Source organism: Dromiciops gliroides, chromosome 2, assembly GCF_019393635.1.
Source record: "Dromiciops gliroides isolate mDroGli1 chromosome 2, mDroGli1.pri, whole genome shotgun sequence".
In the NCBI taxonomy this organism is placed as follows: domain Eukaryota; kingdom Metazoa; phylum Chordata; class Mammalia; order Microbiotheria; family Microbiotheriidae; genus Dromiciops; species Dromiciops gliroides.
The window spans coordinates 78,028,116-78,052,932 of NC_057862.1; the positions used below are offsets into that span (position 1 = coordinate 78,028,116).

General features: G+C 36.5%; 1 protein-coding gene across 3 annotated transcripts in view; it reads right to left on the reverse strand.

The window, feature by feature from the left end:
- ZNF518A (zinc finger protein 518A) overlaps positions 1–24,817 on the reverse strand; it is a 45,895-nt gene that overhangs the window by 17,691 nt on the left and 3,387 nt on the right. The window contains exons 2-3 of one of the 3 annotated variants that reach the window (XM_043984859.1): positions 24,180–24,308; positions 13,521–13,614 (exon numbers count right to left, since the gene is read on the reverse strand). The gene's annotated coding sequence lies outside the window, so the exon portion shown is untranslated. Of the gene's footprint in view, positions 1–8,270; positions 8,318–13,520; positions 13,615–24,179; positions 24,309–24,817 lie in introns of those variants that run through there. The other 2 variants (XM_043984860.1, XM_043984861.1) reach the window with 2 other exon arrangements.

Sequence of the window (24,817 nt, forward strand, 5' to 3'; positions counted from 1 at the left end):
TTTTTTGGTAAGGCAATTGGGGTTAAGTGACTTGCCCAGGGTCACACAGCTAGTAAGTGTTAAGTGCCTGAGGCAATACTGTATCCACTGTGCCACCTAGCTGCCTCCAAAAATGAAAGTTTTAATAAACTGATTTAATTAAAAAAAAAAAACTGGAGCTTCAGGTTGTTGGGTTTTTTGGTTTGGGGTTTTTTTGTGGGGGAGGAGGACAACACAATAGAAAAGTCATTTGCTAATTTAATTTTTTTAAAAGAAAATACAAATGAAAATTAAAAAGGTAAATTCACAACAAATGAAGAAATAAAAACAATTGTCAGGAGCTATTTTACCCAATTATATGCCAATAAAACTGACAATCTAAATTAAATGGATGAATATTCAAAAAAAAAGTTACCCAGATTAACAGAACAGTAATTAGAATATTTAAGTAACCCTTATCTTGGAAAAAAGAAATTGAACACTCCATTGTTGTTATTTGTCCTTCATGCTCAAAGAGGTCCAAAATGACATTACAATGTGAAGGTCAATGCACAGTGTATCTGACTGTGGCTGATCAAACCAACATGGGCTCAGGCTTTACCACAGATTACCATTTGGGAAGGAGATGTCTCTAAATTTCTGAATCTCACATTTCTGTTGAGCTACCATAATTCTTTGCTCATAGAGCACACAAAGCACCTTCTTTGATGTGGGCACCATGCTGGACAATCCTATGTTAGTGTCTCCCATGTCTTAAAATCTATACCAAAGCTCTTCAGAAAACCTTGGGAGTGTCCTTGTATTCCTTCTTCTGACCATCATGTGAGCAGCTGCCTTGTGTGAGTTCTCTGTAAAACAGCCTTTTAGGCAAGTATATATTTGGCATTCGAACAACATGGTCAGCCATCAAAGCTGTGCTCTTATCAGTAGAGTTTGAATGTTTGGCAGTTTAACTCAAGAAAGGACCTCAGTGTCTGGTCCTTTATCTTGCCAAGTCATCTTCAGAGTCTTCACAAAACAATTTAAATGGAAGCGGTTCAATTTTCTGGCATGGCTCTAAAAAGAATGTCCAGATTTCACAGGCATACAACAATGAGGTCAGCATAATAGTTCTATAGACCTTCATTTTGGTATGTAGCCTTAATACCTCTTTTCTACCATACTTTCTTTCAGGGCCTCTCAAATAGTGAGCTAGTTCTGGCAATGCATGCATCAACCTCATTATCTATATGTATATCCCTGAAAAGCATATTGTATTCCTACAGAAAAAACCCTAGAACCAGAAAGATTTACAAGTAAATTCTAAAAAATATTGAAAGAACAATGAATATCAATACTACAAACTGAAAAAAAACAGGCAAAGAAAGGATCCTACAAGATTTCTTTTATGACATAAATATGCTAAACCAAGGAGAGTCAATATAGAGAGAAAACTACAGACCAACTTCCCTAATAATTATAGATGCAAAGATTTAAAATAAAACAATAGCAAGGAAATTACATCAGTATATTACAAAGATCACACACTATTACCAGGCTGGATTTACACCAGGAAGGAAGGGCTGATTCAATATTAGAAAAACTATAAGCACAATTGAGCATATTAACAAAACCAACAAAAATCACACGGTTATTTCAATAGATGCAGAAAGATCTTTTGACAAACTATAACATCTATGTCTGTTTAAAAAAAATAGATGGAACAGGAATAAGCAGAGCTTTCCTTAAAATGATAAGTAGCATCTATTTTAAACTAAAAGCAAGCATTATAATCAGGGGTAAAGCAAGGATGCCCATTACCACCACTCCTATTTAAAATCATAACTAGGGGCAGCTAGGTGGCGCAGTGGATAGAGCACCGGCCCTGGAGTCAGGAGTACCTGAGTTCAAGTCCAGCCTCAGACACTTAACACTTACTAGCTGTGTGACTCTGGGCAAGTCACTTAACCCCAATGGCCTCACTAAAAAAAAAAAAAAATCATAACTAGCTGTAGCAATAAGAAAAGAAAATTGAAGGAATAAGCAGAGACAAAGAGGAAACAAAATCACCATTTTTTGCAAATGATATCATGGTTTACTTGGACAACCTTAGAGTCAACTAAAAAAGAAATCAAAACAATTAACAGCTTAAATAAAGCTGCAGGATATAAAATAAACTCACACAAATCATCAGTATTTCTGTATATTACTAACAAAATAGTTAAATCTAGAAAGAAAATCTATTTAAAACAACTATAGAATGTATAAAATACTTGGGAGGCTAGTACCAACTAAGACACACATAAACTATATGAAAACAATTACAAAACATTCTTCACATAAAGACATCTGGAGAAATATTAATTGCTCATGGATAGGTAAAGCCAGTATAATAAAGATGACAATACTACCTAAATTAATTCAGTGTAATTATTCAGTGCCATACCAATCAACTTACAAAAAAAGATACTTTACAGAGCTAGAATAAATAACAAAATTCATCTGGATATCAAGGAAATCAATGAAAAAAATGGTAAGGAGAGGCCCTACTAGATCTCAAACGCTACTACAAAGCAAACCATAATAGTCAAAACAATTTAGGACTGGGTAAGAAACAGAGAGGTTGAACAGTGGAGCAGATTAGGCATACAATATACAGAAGCAAAAGAGCATGGTAACCTAGAAACTAGGTATAAAACAACAGCTCACACCATGTACCAAAATAAGCTCAAAATAGGTACATGATTTAGACAAAGAGGGTAGCAACATAAGCAAAATTAGTGGAGCATAAAAGATATATGTCAGATCCATGGATAAAGAATTCATAACCAAATGAGATGGAGATGTTCAACAAAGGTAAAATGGATAATTTTGGTTACATAAAATTTTAAAAGTCGAATTTAAATTTAAATTCAATTCAATTTAATAGTTTAATTTAAAAGTTTTTGCACTAACAAAATCAATGCAACTAAAATTAAAAGAAAAGCCAGAAACTGGGAAACAATCTTTGCAACCAGGTTCTCTGATAAAGGTCTCAATTTTTATACGTATAGGGAACTGAGTCAAACTTATAAGTGCCATTCCTCAGTTGATAAATTATCAAAGGATACGAATAGGCAGTTTTCAGAGGAAGAAAGCCAAGCTATCAATAGCCTTATGGAAAAAAATGCTCTAAAAAGAGAAATACATATTAAAACAATTCTGAGGTACCACCTCATACCCATTAGATAGGCTCAAATGACAAAAAAGAAAATGACAGAACCTGGAGGGGTTATGGTAAAATATGTACACTAATACACTAGATGTAGAACCATTCTGGAAACTAATTTGGAACTATGTCCAATAAGTTATTAAACTATACATATTCTTTGACCCAGCAACTTGTCTACTGGGTCTATACCCCAAAGAAATCAAATAAAGAGGAAAATATATACAGAAATATGTACAAAATATATATATATATATAAATACATACAAAAATACTGATAGCAGTCCTTTTTGTAGCGGCAAAGAATTAGAAACTGAAGGGATATCCACTAATTGGACAATGACTGAACAAGTTATAGTATATGATTAGGATGGAATACTCTTGTGCTATAAGAAATGACAAGGGAGGGGCAGCTAGGTGGCGCAGTGGAGAGAGCACCAGCCCTGGATTCAGGAGGACCTGAGTTCAAATCCGACTTTAGACACTTGACACTAGCTGTGTGACCCTGGGCAAGTAACTTAACCCCAACTGCCTCACCAAAAGAAAGAAAGAAAGAAACGATAAGGGAACTGGTTTCAGAAAAACCTGGGAAGATTTGTGTGAAATGAGCAAAACTGGGAGAACAATTAACAGCAATATTGTAAAGACCAACATCTTTAAAAGACTTAAGAACACTGATCAATACAATGACTAGCTACAATTCTGAAGGATTCATGATGAAATACATTATCTCCAGATAGAGACCTGATAGAACTAGAGTACAGACTGAAGCATATTTTCTTCTCAAATGCAGGAATTTATTTTGCATGAATATACATATTGTAATGGGCTTTGTTTTTCTTGCCTTCTCAATGGGTGAGGGAGGTCATAGAATTTGGAACTGAAAATAAACAAAACTGAATTTAAAAAGAAAAATTCTATAAATAAAAAAGAACAACAAATAAATATGAAGTTGAACAAATATGCCAGTATTTCTATAACAATCTAAAATCATCAGCAACAATAGCAGACTACATTTGGACTCTACCACCTCAGTTAACAATATATGATGTGAGGAATTAGGAATATTACTTAAGATAAAGTTGGGAAGTAAACACAGACTTTATTAAATGTATACAAAAGAAACCCATGCTGAAAACCAGCACAGACTTTTTAAAAGTACTCTAGGATCGGGGCAGCTAGGTGGCGCAGTGGATAGAGCACCGGCCCTGGATTCAGGAGTACCTGAGTTCAAATCCGGCCTCAGACACTTAACACACACTTACTAGCTGTGTGACCCTGGGCAAGTCACTTAACCCCAATTGCCACAAAAAAAAAAAAAAAAAAAAAAAAAAAAAAAGTACTCTAGGATCAACTTTCAAAGTATCTCAAAGAAAGCAAGATTTCAAACTAATGAAAAATATCATAGGCAATACTATTATAAAAAAGGTAGGCTTCAGTTAACTACTAACCCATATACCTTTTTCATCTCTCAATTTTTTTAAGATAATGATCTATGTATACATGTATACTTGATGTAAAAGAGAGGCTTCCCCATGCAATTTTCTACAACAGACTACATCTTCAAAGTCATATACCTGACCAAAAAAATATGGAATATATTAGATCCTACAGTATTTATCATGTCAGTTGTGCCCCACCCCAAAGCATCTTGATTTTTCAGAGTTAATCCAAGAGGTCTCAAGTAGATTAAGCTCATGCAAGTCATCATGAAAGATATAAAAACAAAGACAACTTTGTTCAGTGCATCCCTGAATACCAACAAAATCTGAAGCATTAAAAAAAGTATACTCTTACAGTTGCACATCAGTGTCATAGAGGATATGTTGCATGAAGTCTAAATAACAAAAGTTCTACTGATGCTAATTTGCAGAAGGCACTTGTACTAAGTACATCAAGAACTGGAAGATGGTAGGGATATGGACCAGATGTATGATTCCAGTGGGATAGAGAACTCTCAGATAAGAAACTACCTTTACCAATGAAGGTTAGCACCTTCTGCACAACCTATTCTTGAAGGCAGTTGGAAAAGAGGCTAAAGGACTTGCCTAGATCCACAGAGCCAGGATAGATCAGAGGAAGGACTTGAACCCAATTCTTCCTGACTGTGGGGGCCAGCTCTCTATCCTCTATGCCACATTGCCTCTACACAATCCTGTAGGATCTGCTAAATGAAATCTTTAATCAGTCAAAAGACAATGACCTAACATCTAAAAAGAAACAATAAAGGGATGAAGACTACTTGGTGGGGATATTGAAAAAAGGATTCCTGTATCATATAATGATTTCTTTGTGTAAAAAGAAATGGTATCAATTTTGAAATCCCATCCAAATCTAAGATTCTATGAATTGATAAAAAAAAAAAAATGGTGCAGGGGCAGCTAGGTGGCACAGTGGATAAAGCACTGGCCCTGGATTCAGTAGTACCTGAGTTCAAATCCAGCCTCAGACATTTGACACTTACTAGCTGTGTGAACCTGGGCAAGTCCCTTAATCCTCTTTGCCCCACAAAAACAAACAAAACAATTATTTATATATATGTATATATACTGCGAAGATAATGACACAGTTGGAAAGTCAGTCCACTTTAAGTCAGTCTACCTATACATATAACATGGACAGGCACTACTGACAATTAGCTGGGCCCAGAATTGAAAAGATCAAGATGGATCACATTTGGGAAATGGTAAAAATATGTTCAATGATGTCAAGTTGCCTACTCCGCCCAAAATTCTAATATTCTCCCAGAGATGTCATATAGCTATGAACCAAGGAAAGTCACAACATAAGAATCAAAATCATATTGTCGATGGCAATAAAAAGACATTAAAAAGGATATAAGAATATTGCAATGTATTGTCAATGATCACCTGAAAGCACGAAGTGGTATTAAGAACCAAAACCATGTAAAAATGAAAAATAGGATGGAACAGTCACATAGGAAAAGTGAAGAACAGCAGGTATATTGTCCAAGTTTTAATGCAGTACCAAAGCATTACAAAAACCAAAATAAGGCTTCTAATGTGCTTGAGGTAAAACTTCTAGGAAAAATTTCCAGAAAGATATGGTACAAAGAACTGCACAAAATAAGAAAGCCCAGATAGATTACATACAGCACCAGTAGAAAGAATACCCATACCGCTGAGAACACAAATTCCCTGAAACACATACCAAAAACTGTATCAAGACAGATTCCTACCCTCAAGAATTTTATTTTGTAAGGTAAAGAAAAAAATTAGATTATTTAGCATAAAAAGGAATGATATGAAGTGGTGCCTCAATATTCCTTCCAGTTGTCTACTCCTGAATAAACCTTACTACTATATTTGTTCAACTTTTAGCACAGACTGTCTACAAGTAGACACTACTCAGAATACCAGCATACTACAAAAGAGAAAACAAAAAGCATCTTTTACTTTTCTGGGGCAGAAACATTACAATATCTCTCTTATAGTGCTACAACTACATGAAAAACAGATTTACAAGTGTGGAAACAGTATGGTTTGGTATAAGAATAGAAATTTTTTATTAGTTCTAAATACCTTTGATTATTCCCTGCATTTTATTGGACATTTAGGCTGTGGTAGCACCCTGAACAAAAGTCTTCTGGGTACAATCTACATTACAGTGATTTCTAAGTCCCTTTTATTAGTTCTTTTTTGTTGTTGTTTTATTTTGTTTGCGTGGCAATGAGGGTTAAGTGACTTGCTCAGGGTCACCCAGCTAGTAAGTGTCAAGTGTCTGAGGTCGTATTGGAACTCAGGTCCTCCTGAATCCAGGGCCGGTGCTTTATCCACTGGGCTACCTAGCTGCCCCCATTAGTTCTTAACTGATCCAAGACCATACTATTATAAGTATTAGCTAAATCGATCTATATACAGGGGGAAGCTAGGTGGTGCAGTAGATAAAGCACCGGCCCTGGATTCAGGAGGACCTGAGTTCCAATACGACCTCAGACACTTGACACTTACTAGCTGGGTGGCCCTAGGCAAGTTATTAACCCTCATTGCTCAGCACCCCCCCCCTCCTGCCCCCAATCTATCCATATACAACCTTTCCAGGTTTTCCTAGAATTGATTCATAATCTGACAGTACATATTCCTTCACCAAAATGATTACAAAATATCTTATTTTAAAGCTTCTGTTGGAAATAAAACCTCACAATTTTGCTTATGGTTGACCATATATATTTATGTTTACATTTCCTTGAACATATAGAAGTTGAATGAAGAGATAGATTTGTTCTTTGAAAAGTTCAGTGGAGAAAAGAATAGAAAAACAGGTCAATAGTTGAAGGACCAACAGGGTTTGGTGATGATTTGTCAGAAAGTCTGAAGGCAAGGAACCAGTGCATGAGTGATAATGCTAAAATTAAAGAGCAAAATCCCTGGAACAGTTAAAAGGGTAGGATCAGGGGCACAGTTGGTGGAGTTAGCTTAAGAGGAAAGGAAGTAAAACTCTGCATCTCAAACTGGAGGGATCAGAGAACAGACTTAGACAAAGATATCTCAAACTGCAGACAAGGGTGAATACAGAAATTCATGACATGGTATAATAGAAAAAGCATTGGGTGTGGAAATCCCTGTATTTTAATCCTGTTGCAATCACTTGCCTTCTCTCAGTCTGTTTCCTCATCTGTAACATAAGGATATGTCTACACATGCAATATCTACCTCACAGGACTGAGGTGAGGATTAAAACATATGTGCAAGGCTAATAAGACAAAAAAGGAAAATAATAAATGTTGGAGAAGCTGTGCAAAAATTGGATCACTAATGCATTGTTGGTGGAGTGGTGAACTGATCTAACCATTCTCGAGAGCAATTTGGAACTATGCCCAAAGGGCTATAAAGCTGTGCATACCCTTTGACCCAGCAATACCACTATTAGGTCTTTTCCCCAAAGAGACCATAAAAAAGTTTTCCCACATGTACAAAAATATTTATAGCTGCTCTTTTTGTGGTGGCAAGGAATTGGAAATTGAGGGGATGCCCATCAATTGGGGAATGGCTGAACAAGTTGTGGTATATGAATGTAATGGAATTCTATTGTGCTGTAAGAAATGATGAGCAGGCGGATTTCAGACAAACCTGGAAGGACTTACATGAACTGATGCTGAGTGAGATGAGCAGAACCAGGAGAACATTGTACACAGTATCAACAACATTGTGTGTTCAGCAACGGTGAGAGATCTGCTATGAAGTACTTGGTTATTTTCAGCAATGCAATGATCCAAGATAACTCTGAAGGACTTATGAAAATTGCAATCCATCTACAGAGAAAGAACTGATGGTATCTGAAAACAGATTGAAGCATAATTTTTTTTGCTAGTTCCTTAATCTGAAGTTTTGTTTTTGTCTGTTTTCTTTCAGAACCTGGCTGATATGGAGATGTTTTCCATGTATACTCATGTATAACTTATATTGAATTGCTTGAGTTGGGGGGGAAGGGAGGGAAGGAGAGTGAGAGAGGAAGAAAAGCTGGAACACGTTTTTAAAAATTGATGTCAAAATGTGTTTTTACATATAATGTGGGGGCAGCTAGATGGCGCAGTGGATGGAGCACCGGCCCTGGAGTCAGGAGTACCTGAGTTCAAATCCGGCCTCAGACACTTACTTACTAGCTGTGTGACCCTGGGCAAGTCACTTAACCCCAATTGCCTCACTAAAAAACAAAAAACAAAAACAAAAAAAACCCCATATAATGTGGAAAAATAAAATTCTAAATAAACAAAATAATAGTAATAATTTTTAAAAAGAATCAGGTGGTGGTAAGGGTGAAACTAAAGTGACAAAGTACATGCTGTGTAGAAGGTTGAAAAAGGAGGAACTAATGGAAGAAGAAATGGTTAAATAACTAGAGGTTCTAATCTGGTAGAGTAGGTTTAAGAGGAGTAGGAGAGTAGGAGAAACAACAAACAAGGAGGTGGTAGTCAAAAAGAGAGAGCAGAGAGTTTCAAACATTAGAATTTTTAGGCAATCAAAACTTTGTAAGACTTTTGAAACACCCTGTACTTATTAAGAGGTAAGAAATGAGCCAAATACAGAGAGAATCAGTGTGGGTAAAGTACATAAGAATCTGAAAGCTGTTTCTCAGGGAGGAGCATCAAAAAAGTTTGTGTAGGAGCACTTTTTTAAACACTCTTACATGTGCATATAACTTTGAATCACACAGTTCTAGAGAACATCTATTTGAATACCTTCAAATGAGATCCAGAGAGGTTAATTTGTTCAAGGTCATACTTCCAGTTAGATGGAGATCCAAACACACTATTAACTTTCAGTTCAGTACTCTTTAGGAGAAACTTTGACCATAACTACATTTCTTCTGTAACCCCATTTTTAAAAAGATGTAACTACATGTCTCACAAGACCTACTATGCTTTTTGCCCCAACAGGCAAGTCACCATGCAGCAGCTGTCATGGTTATCTCACACCTAGCTGTAGCACCTCATATGGGGTAGGGAGGGAGAGAAATGGGGAGACAAAATAATGCTTCTGGGGAAAAAAGTCATCTCTATGCTGATGATTCTCAAATCTTTTTATCCAATCCTAATCTCTCCCAGTTTTACATCTCCAGCATCCTATTAGATATTTAAAACTATTTGTCCCTTTGGACTCAACATGTCCAAAAATGAACTTATCTTTTCCCAATAAACCAGGCTTGAAACCTAGGTGTCATTCTTGACTTCTCACTCTCACACCCCATGTCCAATCTGTTGCCAAGGACAGTCAAATTTACCTTTGCAACATCTCTCAAATATGACCCCCTTCCCTCCTCTGATATTATCACTACCCTGTTTCAGGCCCTCATCTTCTCACATCAGGACAATTGCCAAAGCCTGCTGGTTGGTCTGCCTAACACTTCTTCCCTTGCTTCAACCCATCCTCCACTCAGCCATCAAAGGGATCTTCCCTAAAGCACTTGTCAAACTCTTTATCAATGAACTCCAATGGCTCCCTATTAATTCCAAGATCAAATATAAAATCTTCTGTTTGGCATGCAAAGTCCTTTGTAGCTTGGATCCTTTCTTCCTCAGTCTTCTGACACCTTATACCTCCACAGTCTTCTATGTAGTTACACTGGCCTCTTTCATGTTCCTTGAACAAGATACCCCATCTTCCAACTCCAGGCGTTTTCACTGCTATGGGGATATTCTCCCTCATCTGTGTCTTCAGCTTCCCTGCTTTCCTTCAAGTTTCAGATATAATGTCCCCTTCTACAGGAAGCCTCACCCAATCCTTATTTCTGGTGCCTTCCTTCTACTGATTCTTTGCAATTTATCCTGTATATAATAGCTTGTACATGGTTGTTTGAATGTCTCCTCTCACATATTAGACTGTGAGCTCTTTCTTCTCTTCCTTCTTCCACGGCAGGGGCTGTCTTTTGTCTTTGTATTCCCAGCTCTTAACATGAGACCTAAGACATACTGTAGGTACTTTAATTCAATGAGTCAGTCATTAAACATTTAAGTTTGTACTTTGCACAGGCCTTTTCCTAAGAAATGCTTAAAAGTCCTTAATTCCATTAAAGATACATTTCTGGGGGCAGCTAGGTGGCGCAGTGGATAAAGCACCAGCCCTGGATTTAGTAGTACCTGAGTTCAAATCCGGCCTCAGACACTTGACACTTACTAGCTGTGTGACCCTGGGCAAGTCACTTAACCCCTCATTGCCTTGCCAAAAAAAAAAAAAAAAAGATACATTTCCCTCCCTCCTCCCCCCCAACGGGGAACCAAAATGCAGTCTTTCAGGGAAAATTGTTTCTTGACTGTAAGCTTTTTCTTTCTGGAATACTGTATTCCAATATTTTCTCTCCTTTGTATAAGTAGCAGCTGTCAGATCTTATGTGATCCTGACTATGATTCCTTGGTACTTTCTTTCTGAGCCTTTACACAATTTTTTATTTGACCTGGAAGCTCTGGATTTTAGCTATAACATTCCTACAAATTTTCACTTTGGGTTTCTTTTAGGAGGCACATTTTTTTTTCATTTTCATTTTGCCCTCTGGTTTTAATAAATCAGGACAGTTTTCATTTGAGATTTCTCAGAATAATGTGTCCAGATTTTTCTTCTAGTCATTGTTTTTAGGGAGTATTATTATTCTGAAATTCTCTCTCCCTGATTTATTTTCCAAGTCGAGTTGGTTTTGATGGTACATACTTTATATTTTCTAGGTGTTTTTTTTTTCAATTAAAACAATTATTCTTTCACCTCATGGAATTAATTTAATAGTTTAGTTCATTTTGATTTTCAGGAAGTTCCCTACTTAGATAATACTTTCACTTTCCATTCTAAGTTACTGACTGAAGTTCCAATTTTTCCTTCAAAGCTTTTACTTCATTTTTTACATCTTACTTCATTTCTTCCAAGAATTCCTGTATTTCTTGTGGTGATGCCTTTTTTTCTGACGCTCTTGCCTACAGTTGTTGAGAAGTTACTTTCCTCTTTGGAGTTTTCCTCTTGGGTGACTCGACTCATATTTCTCCAAATATTTCAATGGCTTCTCTTTTCTCCTGTCTTTAGCCTCAGCTACTGATTTTGGATTTGTCAGTTCCAGCTTCAATCTTTGCCTTGTGATGATCCTGAATGGGTTGCTTGGGCCCTGTTTGGTCTTGACCTCACTTTCACTAGATCTTGCTACTGGCTTTCACTTTGTGTGTCCAGAATCAAGAGTCCAGGAGAGAGGGGCAGCTAGATGGCGCAGTGGTTAAAGCACCAGCCCTGGATTCAGGAAGACCTGAGTTCAAATCTGGCCTCAGACACTTGACACTTACTAGCTGTGTGACTGTGGGCAAGTCACTTAACCCCCATTGCCTTAAAAAAAAAAAAAAAGAGTCCAGGAGAGCTCCAGTTTCACCACCATCATCCTGAAGTTAGTTGCCCCAGTCAAGGCACTGCCATGCACTAATACTCCCTTTTCCTCCCCCTGGGGTTTTCCCAGTCATTCTGCCAGCTTCTTTGGCAAGACCCCTTTCCTAGTTTCCACAGCTCCTGGTTATCTTTTTAATCAGTTCTGTGATGGATAAAGGAGCTTACTTAAAAAACAAAAAACAAAAAAAACACTTGATTTTTTGGTCATTTTTCAATCTAGTGATCTTTCTGCTAGAGTAAAAGAGAGATTTGAGCTCCTCTGCTACTCTCACTTGGCCATCTTAACCAGTCATACACATCCTCATCAAATCTGCGGAAGACACAATGCTAGGAGATACAGCTCACATACTCAATGATGGGGTCAGAATTCAAGAATATCTTCATAGGCTAGATCACTGAGGTGAATTATTGTCCTATAAGCATTAATAGGAATCAATGTGAAGTCTTACATTTGGTTTCCAAAATTCAACTTTTCAAGTACAGATGACTTGACAGCAGGTAGGTGGTGCAGTAGACAGCATGCTAGACCTGGAATCAAGAAGATATGAATTCAAACCCAGACTTGGGACACTAGTTGTGTGTCCTTGGAAGTCATTTAACCTTTGTCATTCTGTCACCTGCGAAATGGGGATAATAGCACCTGACTGTTGTGAAGATAAAATGAAATATCTGCAAAGCACTTTACAATCCCAGAAACATTATATAATTACAAGCTATCTTACTGTTGCTATTATTACTACTGATGAGAAAGCTTTGGGGGTTTTATTAAATACATTCAATATGAGTGTGATTTGGCAGCCAAAAAAGCTAATATAATCTTAGCTACTTTGAGAGAGGCCTAGTGTCCAGGACTAGGGAGACAAGAACCTCACTGTTATCTGCCTTGGTCAGACCACACCTGGAATGCTGCACTGAGTTCTGAGCCGCACATTTGAGGGAAGAAATTGATAGCAGAAGAGTATCCAGATGAGCACCTCCAGAATGGTGAAGCTCATCTCAATGCAATACAAGGACTGGTCTGCACTTAAATGCTCACTGAGCAACTGACAGAACTAGGGATAGTTAGCCTGGAAAAGGTTAAGACCTAAAACATGATACATGTGTTCAAGTTTTTTAAGAGCTGCCATGTGGAAAAAGGATTCGATTTTTTTCTGCTTGGCCCCAATGGACAGAAACAAGAACGATGGGCAGAAGTTGCAAAGAGACAAACCTAGGCCTGAGGTAAAGAAAAAACATCCTGAGAATGAGAATCACCCAAAAGTGGATCAGGCTTCCTCAAGAGGAAGGGATTCACTCTACTGGAAGGTCTTCAAACAAAGGATAAATGACCACTTAAGAGGAACGGTACAGTAATGAATTCTTATTCAGATGCACATTATGCTGGATGGACTCTGAGGTCCCCTGCAACTTGGGGATTCTGTGATCCACTGAATGCTCAATACATTCTCAATTATGATCATTAAACAAATCAAGTACCTTACCATGTTCATACTTTAATTATATATTTGGTTTAGGGCTGAACTGGACAGTGTCTGAAAACTTTTCCTTCCTCACTCCTCTTCTGTCCCCAAGTCACTATGAAAAAAGGAGAACAGAGAACAGGCAAGCTAGGAGATACAGAGAGGGAAAAGTGCCCATCAGAAAATGTCAGGTTCAACCAAACAGAAATCTTGATGGGAAACTTAGCAGACTGTCATATTTGGTTACTGTCATATTTGAACTATATAATACCTTTTATCATTTCATTATTTTTGGTCACTCCAACTATAACGTAAGCTCCTAGAGTATAGAAATATCATAAACTTGAATAGAAAAGTACATGAAGATGGTCCCTCATGTGTAGCAAAGCTTTATGAGGGTCCTGGACACTTCTACATCACCCTTCAACCTGTCCCAACTCCTCCTTTCTCTGTTTTATCCTCCTGACCTCTGGACATTGAAAGATCTATCTGAATTATTTTCTTTTTCATTAATAAAACTGTAATCTTTTAAGTTACTTAGCTAGAGCCCCCACTGAATATTATTTAGTGAAGGAGAGAAAACTTTTTTCAATAGTAATCAAGACAGTCATTCTCAATAATTATCAATAGTAACTGTTATTTTTCTCTATATTCTCAAGGGGCAGCTAGGTGGCACAGTGGATAAAAAGCACCAGCCCTGGATTCAGGAGGACCTGAATTCAAATCCAGCCTCAGACACTTGACACTTACCAGCTGTGTGACCCTAGGCAAGTCACTTAACCCTCATTGCCCCGCAAAACAAAACAAAAACAAAAACAAACAAACAAAAAAACCACCTCAGTTTTCTAAATGTATACGAAGGGTTTTTCTTACCTGGAAATTATCTACATCAATGAAATTATAGGTCCAATCTCTCTATCATATACAAATTATTAATAAATGAAATCTAGGATAAACATAAAAATATACATATTATTTGCAATATTTTGGCTATGGGAAAGACCACAGCCAGTGAGAAGGCCCCCTCAGTATAACAAAAGATGACTACTTCTGAAACACAATAACATCCTTCAGTTCATTAAAGATGTGATTAAATAATTTTTTCAATTGTCTTCATGCTTTTCAATATCAGTCTCAGGAAATAAGCTATATCAGTCCTTTTTCCTTTATGTTCTTAGTAATCACATGAAAGATCACTTCAACTTCTCTTAAGCTAACAGTTTTAAATAGTTGCTATCAATTTATTTCATAAATCACCAAGGACCAAAAATCACAAACACACAACTCTTTTCCTAACTTCATATGAAGAAGCATGCCATAATGAGAATTTTTTTTCAAACCACTTCAAAACTGTCAGCTAAACTGCTTTTTTCAACATTCTATTTGGTTCTTAAAGATACACTAACAGTATCTAGTTTCTCTGAGTGAAGTATTTGACTTGTTTAGTTCTTTACTTGTTACTTGTTTAGTCTTCATTTTTTACTGAGCACAAGTACTCAAATATTTATGGATAACTAATTCTACTTTTGTTCAAATGTCCAGACAATCTGAAATTATAGATTAAAATCCTTCTGTGATAAATTTTGTACTTGAAAAATAAATTTTATTGCAAAGGAATTCAGTTAAAAAGTGAATACATTGCTAAAAGACATTCTTAATCTACAAAGTTTGGAGATGAAACTGATGTTCCATTCATCCAAAGTTAAACAAAATGCTCTGAATCTACAAGCAAGAGAAAGATTACATACATGCACAGAGATCTTCTGCCTCCCTCCCTTCGTATTCATGTATTTAAGTAGTCTTTTACTATGGTGGGGTAGTTAGGAAGTAACATAGAGTTTATCTAGAAATGTGGGGTTTTTTTAAGTTCACTGACCCCAGATTTGGAGCCCCTGGTTTATTCCAATAAAGAAATAACCTGGTCCTTTGCCCGGTCTCTTGGTTTTTAAGAGGTTATTTTCTCTTTATCCAGAAATGTTTTATCAGAGTTCTCCGAAGGATGAGATATATTTTTATAGATTTTGATACTGGCTGTAGTTCTTAGACAAGATACTAATTTATTAGGTTAAGTAGTATTATATGTTTGGAATCTGCCACAGTTCAAGGATACCTAGGCACAATCCTGTACTTTATATTTCCCATTTACAGGATTAATACTTCTCACTGCCTCTTAATATCCCTAACACACCCAAAAGGTATATCCTCTTGTTGAGGATTCAATTCTTTAACACTGTGAACCAGAGAATTCCTTGACCTTCCTCCAGGAATTCTGCCCTAAGGTCTCAGGGAAAACTCTGATGCCTCCAAATGCTCCTATTTACAGATGAGACTGTACTATCCAAGTATTTATTAAGCACCCAATATGTGCTAGGCACTGTGTCAAGTGTCAGAGAAACAAATGCAACAATCTCTAAATATGAGGAGCTTATGATATGATAGAGATTAGCCAGTTGTCTCACACTGTAGAGGAAAACATGGGGAACTGCAGTGTTCATTATGTATATGACAAAGTATTGATCCTGCAGAGTAAAAATGAATAACAGAGAACCAAATATTCTATGGGCAAATATCATTCAGATTTAAAATTTGCCTTATATACTGGAACACACTGCTTTTGACTCCGTGTTTTTTATATCAATTATCTCATTCTCTCTCTTTTTTTAATTTAATTTTTTTTTTTGCGGGGCAATTGTGGTTAAGTGACTTGCCCAGGGTCACACAGCTAGTAAGTGTTAAGTGTCTGAGGCCGGATTTAAACTCAGGTCCTCCTGAATCCACGGCTGGTGCTTTATCCACTGTGCCACCTAGCTGCCCCTCTCATTCTCTTTTAAATGACTATTAATCTGAGTACAGGTATGGCACTAAAACTGAAGCATTCCAGGGGAAGACTAAAAAAAAGGTGTGAGAGCTAAATATGTAGATGTGGTAAATATGTTAAAGCCCAGTGATGACCTTTTCAAATTATTTTCAAAGTTAAAGACTCTACTTCTCAAAGTAGTAAAAGTTAAATCTGTCAACACAGCTGTAGTTCCTAGTAAATGCACCATGAAAACATAAGATAATATATGTGAAGGTGTTCTATTAACAGCATAGCATTATATAAGTGTAAGATGACATTACTGTTGCTGTTAAGGTATTTAGTTAATTCCACTAAGTTAATAACTATTTTAAACCATTAACTTTTGATCACATAGTACCACGAGAAACTATTTTCCATACAAGAAAAACCTAACACCTTATTAAAAAAAATTATAATAAAAAGTAAACTTCCCCACCTATCTTTCAAGGCATTACAAAACCTACTACACCTGAACTATTTTACTTTATTTGTCATTACTGCCCAACATCTACCATCTCTTTGAATAAAGCCATTCTCCTCACTGTCTGACCAAGCTATGGTCAGACCAAATTCCGTGCTTTCACTGATATTTTTTCATTTCTTATCTAAATCCCACCTATTCTTTAAGATTACCCTCAAGTCCTATGTCCTCCAGTCTTCTATAATCTCTCCCTTCCCTGACTTCCAGAAGCACTTGCAATCTGAATCATTTAAGCCTACTGATAGTGATATTCTCCAAATGCTCCTATTTACAGATGACACTGTACTATCCAAGTATTTATTAAGCACCCAATATGTGCTAGGCACTGTGTCAAGTGTCAGAGAAACAAATGCAATAAACAATCTCTAAATATGAGGAGCTTATATTCTAATATGGAAGGCAACAAGGACACCTAGCTACAGATAAATGCAAAGTAGTTAAGAGTTTAACTCAGAGTTTAAAAGTAATTACAGTTTAAGAAAGAGGACACTTGGTAGGTGATAAGAGGATCAGGGATGGCTACATGTAGAGAGGAAGAGAGGGATTCTATTAAGTGGGGCCCAGGACAGAGCACATTCCAGGCACAAGAGATAGCCAGTACAAAGGCATGGAGAAAGAAGATGGAGAATCATGGATGAGCCAGTTGGGCTAGATCACAGAGCGTGGGAGGAAGAACACTTGACAATATGGCTAGAAAAACGGGTTGGTACAAGGTTATGAAGAACCTTTTGCTTTTATATCCCCAGCACTTAGTACAGTTTTAAAATGCTTGTTGACAACCCACTCACTTGATTCTAGAAGCAACAGGCAGTCATTGAGGTTTATTGGGTAGGCTAGTAACAAGCTCTACATGCACTTAAGAAATAGCACTTTGGCAGCACTATAGAGAAGGGACTAAAATGGAGAGACCCAAGGCAGGAAGACCAATGAGGGAGGCCACTGCAGTAATCTAAAGAGAGCGCATGAGGGTCCAAACCAAAGTGGTAGCTCTTTAGAGTAGAGAGAAAAGGTCAAGTGAAAGGTGTTGAAGAGGTAAATAAAGCAAGATTTAGCAAATGATTAGATATGAGAGATGAGGAAAAGTGAAGAGTTTAAGAAAATCCAAGACTAGGAACCTAGAAAACTAGAAGAAAAGTTGCATTATTCAGAGGAATAAGTAGGAATAAAAGAGAGACAGGTTTGGGGGAAAAGATAATGAGTTCTGTTTTGAATATGTTATTTGAAATGTGTCTAGGACATCCAGTATGAAATATCTAATTGGTAACTGGTGATATTGGATATGAAGATCTGGGAGTAATAGGCATAGAAAATAATTAAAATGATGGGAGTCTGGAATTGCAAAGGGCTGAGGAAAGGGCAAGAGTATATATAGCGAAATGGCTACCTGAAGAGATGGCGGACCACTCGACTCCTATATATCTACTCTAGCAAAAGCCTGAAGCACGCATCAAACGAAATAAAGATCAAGAAATCCACTGAGAAACTACAGTGGCTTCTTTCATCTAGAAATCCAAGAATAAATGGGAAGGAGGCTTGTCAGCGCATTCCAGGCCCTCAGCATGACCAGATATTTCCAGGGACACCTAGCAGCTTAGAAATCCCTAAAGTGGGGACTCTGGAAGTGTCCAAGAGTAGCACTAGGTGGGGCAGCTAGGTGGCACAGTGGATAAAGCACCAGCCCTGGATTCAGGAAGACCCGAGTTCAAATCTGGCCTCAGATACTTGACACTTACTAGCTGTGTGACCCTGGGCAAGTTCACTTAACCCTCATTGCCCCACCAAAAAAAAAAAAAATCCAAAGAGTAGCACTAGGGAGCAGCAGTCACCACTATGTAGTGCAACAGAGTTCAGACCAGAGCACCCCAGGTCCAGGGGTGCAGAGATCCTTAGCAATCTATCCTGAGATGTCAGAGGGACTTGAAATCTCCAGCACTCTGAATCTTAAAGATTAAAGGAAAAAGAATTCTAGGAAGTAGATGTCAGAGTAGGAATCCAGGTGATACAGTGTGAGAGGAAGTAGACAATCCCATCCAAAACCAGAGCAAGGGGAAGAACCTGATTGCGGAACAAAGCCCAATTTAGTCTTTAAAGCTGATGAATTAAAAAAAATGAGTAAGTCATAGAAAACACCCACCAGTATCAAAAATTAATTCAAATCTAAAGATTCTCCACACCCCCCAAAAAAGGATACGTGAAACACTGATTAATCTGACTTAAAAAAGAAAAAGGCAAATAAAGTTACCCGTATCAAAAATGAAAAACAATTCATTCACAACCAATGAAGAAACAGACAATTGTTAGAAACTATATTACCCAACTATGTCAATAAAACTTACAATCTAAATAAAACTGATGAATATTTCTAAAAATATAAACTGCCCACATTAATAGAACAGAAAACAGAATATTTAAATAACCCTATCTTAGAAAAAGAAATTGAACAAGCCATAAATAAACTCCCTAAGGAGAAAAAATAAATAAATAAATCCAGGACCAGATAGATTTACAAGTGAATTCTACCAAACATTTTAAAAACAATTAATTCCAATACTACATAAAACTATTTGAAAATGTAGGTAAAAAGAAGGAATACTACCAAATTTCTTCTCTGAGACAAATATAATCTTGATACCTAAATCAGGGATAGTGAAAACAGAAAAAGAAAACTAAAGACCAATTTGCTTAATGAATATTGATGCAAAAATTTTAAATAAAATAGTAGCAAGGCAATTACATTAATATATCAGAGAGATCATACACTATGACTAGACTGGATTTATACCTAGAATGCAGGGCTGGTTCAACATTCGGAAAATTCTAAGTGTAACTGATCATATTAACAACAAAAATCATGATTTTAATAGATGTAGAAAAAGCTTTTGATAAAAAACAACCACCTATTCCTGTTTAAATAAAAAATTATGGGGGCAGCTAGATGGCACAGTGGTTAAAGCACCAGCCCTGGATTCAGGAGTACCTGAGTTCAAATCTGGCCACTTACTAGCTGTGTGACCCTGGGCAAGTCACTTAACCCCCATTGCCTGCCCAAAAAAACCCCAAAAACAAAAATTACAATGCACAGGTATAAACAAAACTTTACTTTAAATGATACAGTATCTATCTTAAACCAAGAACAAGAATTATCTCTAATGGGGATAAGCTAGAAAGTTGTCCAGTAAGATCAGGAATGAAGCAAGGTCTATCACCATCATTACTATTTAATAACATACTAGCAATGCTGGCTATTAACAATAAGACAAAAGATAATAAAGGAATAAGCTTGGAAAATGAGGAAAGAAAACAATCACTCTGCAGATGAGAGAAATGATTATTAATAACCAATGATTGGGGAAAATTCAAATTTCCCCCTTTTTATTTTATCCTCATTTTAAGACCTGAGTCTCTGAAGGTTGAGCAAACCTCCTCTACCATCTGGTACCCAGGTGTGGCAGCTATTGTGGTCTAGCTAGGTTTGGGTGGGGATATATTCTTTGAATAGATTGCCCAAGGCTGAGGCTAACTTAGAAGTAAATGACATATAAAAGTTCAAGTCCAGCCCCTCACTGTAATAATATTCATTCTGTCTTTAATTGTTAACCAATCAGGGTTGACTGCCATCCTCAAGAACATCTCTCTTCCAGTACCAAGCAATTATTATTATTTTTTTAAAACAGTTTGCGTCACATTAGAATTGTTTTTTAAATATTTGGTAAAAATTCACCTGTAAATCCATATGGTCCTGCTGTGTTTTTCTTTGAGATCTCATTTATGGCTTGTTTAGTTTTTTTTTTTTTTGTCAATATTAGATTGTCGGTCTTATTGACTTATTCTTGAGTAGAATAGCTACTAATAATTGCTTTTATTTCTTTTTCACTAATTGTGAATTCATCTTTTTTCATTTTTATGGCAGTAACTTAAGTTTTCTTCTTTCTTTTTTATAAATCAAGGTAGTTAATGATTTATCTATTTTGCTGAAGAATAAAAACACGATTTTTTAAAAACAAAATTTTAAAGCTCCAAATTCTGCATACTGTATTTCAAAAAATCATAAACAAAACCAATGAGAAACAGAAAGCAAAGTAAAGAGAGAATGCACTTATCACTTCCTGAAGAAGGGGAAAAAAAAGGAAAAGTCCAAGGAATAATACAGCCAAAATCTAGAGCTTACCACATCAAGGTAAAAATACTCTAAGCGTCTAAAAGGAAGCAGTTCAAGTACCAAAGAACCACAGTAAGAATCACATAAGCTTCTACTCAAAAGAAGAGAAGAACTTGGAATACAATATTCCAAAAAGCAAGAGAGGATTATACAATAAAGAATAATTTACCATTCAAAGCTGAGCAGAAGACTACTGGGGGAAAATGGACATTTAATGGAATACAGGACTTTCAAATATTTCTGATGAAAAAACCAGATTCAAGTAGGAACTTTATAATAAAAACACAAGAGTCCAGAAAAACCTAGATAGGTAAATTTGCTGGAGAACTAAAATAAATTTTATGATAATGTAGTGCTAATTAAATCCTTCTCTGATGGAATAGAAGAAATGTATCCCTTCAGAACAAAAGGAAGTTAATAAGAAAAACAGAGGACCCAGTGGTGAACTGGTCTGTTCTGAGAGGGTTTTTTGGGGGGAAGGGCTGGGAATGATAAAAGGAATACATTGGAATAGAAAGGAAAAGAGGAGTGGAACTTATTATTTCTTGGAAGGAAAATAAATAAAAAGGGAAGACTGGCAAGAGTGATGGCCCTCTCCATATTCTTCCCCCCAAAAAAGAGAAGAGAAAAAATTTCAAAAGGAACCACAAACAAGCATGAAAATTTTGAAAGAAATGGGAATTTCATATATACTTTTAAAAATTAAGTAGTATGAAGGGCAGCTAGGTGGCTCAGTGGATAGAGCACCATCCCTGGAGTTAGGAGGACCTGAGTTCAAATCCGACCTCAGATACTTGACACTTACTAGCTGTGTGACCCTGGGCAAGTCATTTATCCCCAACTGCCTCACCAAAAAGAAAGAAAGAAAGAAAAAAAATTAAATAGTTTGAAACAGAGCTTCATAGTTTCATAAAGTATCCTCTGTGTTCTATTTTTTCCAGAATAAAAAAATAATTAAGGAATATGAGAGCAGAGGATGTAGACACAGCAGTGTAGACAACTTTTTCTAGGAGTATGACTGAGAAAGGAAGAAGATATATAGGACAATTATTTGAACAGAAAGTTAGGTCTAGCAAAGGATGATATTTTAAGAATGGGAGAGACTTGGCTATGTTTGAAAGCAACAGAAAAGGAGGCTACAGATAAGGAGCTGAAGATAGGAGGAGGAAGCTTGATTTAAACTATATAGATGAACAAGATGGGAAGGGATAGGATAGGATACACACACACACACACACACACACACACACACACACACACACACACACACACTCTCTCTCTCTCTCTCTCTCTCTCTCTCTCTCTCTCTCTCTCTCTCTCTCTCTCTCTCTCTCCCACCCCTGGGTTCCTTTAAGTCCCAACTAAAATTCCATCATCTATAAGATCTTTTCCCAACCCCTCTTAGTCCTAGTGCCTTTGCTCTGCTAAATATTTCCTATTTATCCTGCACAAAGGTTGTTTGTATATATTTATTTGCTGTCTCCCTCCTGTTAGATTATGAGCTCTTTGAGAGCTAGGATTGTCTTTTGCCTCTTTTGGTATCCTTAGCACTTATAGTGCTTAACACAAAGTATGCACTTAATAAATGATCAAATGATGTGCATCTGGATATAAGCATCTTTTGGGTGCTTGTAGTATATACGTATGTTTGCACAAATATATGTATACATGCATATATACTGAATAAGTTTCATGAGAAAATACATGTATGAAACATCAATATATGTATGTGTAGGAGGCAGCTAGGTGGTTCAGTGGATAAAGCACCACCCCTGGATTCAGGAGGACCTGAGTTCAAATCTGGCCTCAGACACTTGACATTTACTGGCTGTGTGACCCTGGGCAAGTCACTTAACCCTCATTCCCCCCCCCCCCAAAAGTGAGTCAGGCAATATATATGTATATGTTTCATATATTAAAAAGCATCTATGTTATATTTAGTATTTTCTAGTCAATTTCAAAACCTAGGAACACATTCCAAAACATGTTAGCTTCACTTACTAACCTACTATAGGTCCCTGTCTCTGAATTTATGTAAATATTTTAAATTTATAAACTATGAAAACAAGTACTTCCTTTTTTTGTCTTAAACTTACCTTGTTCCAAGTTTCAAGGAGTCCCTCTCACTCTAATTCTGAAATGTGTTCACCTTACCTGTACCATTCATGATTTTATAGACTTCACTGTTATCTTCTCTCAACCTTTGTTGACTGAAAGAACCATAATCTTTTTAATTTCTCTTCATATAGTAAATAGCTCCATCTCCTGAGTCACTTCAGTTACCCTTCTTTGGATCTTTTCCAGTTCTATTAATTCCTCCTTGAATCACAGTGACAAGAATCAAACAGTATTCTAGATGTGGCTAGAACCATGGTTTTGTATGGGAAGGATATTTTCTCTTTTGTTTCTAATACCTTACACTTTGCTGGCCACAGCAGAATATCACAAGGCCCTTGTCTTCTGGAATGGTCTATACCAGAGGTGTCAAATGTGTAGCTCCTATCTTGAGAGTACCCAAACCAGATTAAAATGTAACTGAGAAATGTTTAACAACATAAATAAACACAGATAACATTAAATTGTGGTTTTCTAAGTCAAAATGTGGCCCATGGGGGCAGCTAGGTGGCACAGTGGATAGAGCACCAGCCCTGGAGTCAGGAGGAACTGAGTTCAAATCCGGCCTCAGACACTTAACACTTACTAGCTGTGTGACCCTGAGCAAGTCACTTAACCCCAATTGCCTCACTTAAAAAAAATGTGGCCCACAGAAGTCTGTTTCTATTTGAGCCTGACTTCACTAGTCTATACAACTCTACAATAACTTTCATATCCTTTTGCTGAGTTGTAACTAGTAGCTCAGAGTCCATAAATCTATATTGTATGTTGTTTCCCAACCCCTGAGAACATAACCTTGAACTTGCTCACAATAAAGTAATCATCATTTTAAAAATTCATAATATAATCTGGGAAGGTCTTCTCACTACAGTTTAGTCTCTTGCTATTGCTATCTTAGAATTTCATTACCCATATGCCTTAATATCATCTACAAACCTGGAGACAGCATTGTGCAACTTCTCTTCCATATTATTATTTTACTTAAGCATTTAGAAATGTGCATTATTTTCTGATTCTCCATGTTTTCATTTTAGATTAAACAACTTGTTTATTTTACTTAGGTCAGTAATAAAACTATTAACTTACTATTTAACGAAAGACTATATTCCAGCACTTCAATCTTTAGCACCCCTCTTCTTCAGGGAACAAAAGGCACAATACAACGCTTGAAAAAAAGCCACAATCAGGAACACTGATCAAAAGAAGAGATGATATCTGGAAACGAAGATCAGAGTTTAAAAATCATAAATCCCCAAACAGTAAAAAGATGTTTTTACACTGTTGACATTACTATACTTGATATTTAATACAAAGGTTAAAAAAACAAGAAATATTTGTATGTATAATGCAAAATTAAGATATCTTAAAGATACCTTAAGATATCTGAAAAACATGAATCACTTCTTACCTAGCAAGAAATATCTTAATTTTTCTCTGATGATAAAGTATCTCCATTACTCAGTATGAAGGTAATACAGAGAGCAAACTGTTCATATTTTATTTTAATAACTCATCAATTCTACTGACTATTAAAAGTTTCCACCTTAATCATAACACTTTGCCCAGGGTGCTTTGGCATATCGGAAATTTCTGCATCAGGGCAGACTTTCATAACCAATTAATAAAATATTAAGTGCTCCAATGGAAATTAGGGACAATTAACAAAATTCCAAAAGTAAAAAATATTCAACACATATAAAAAAGATTTGTACATTTTCAAAGTT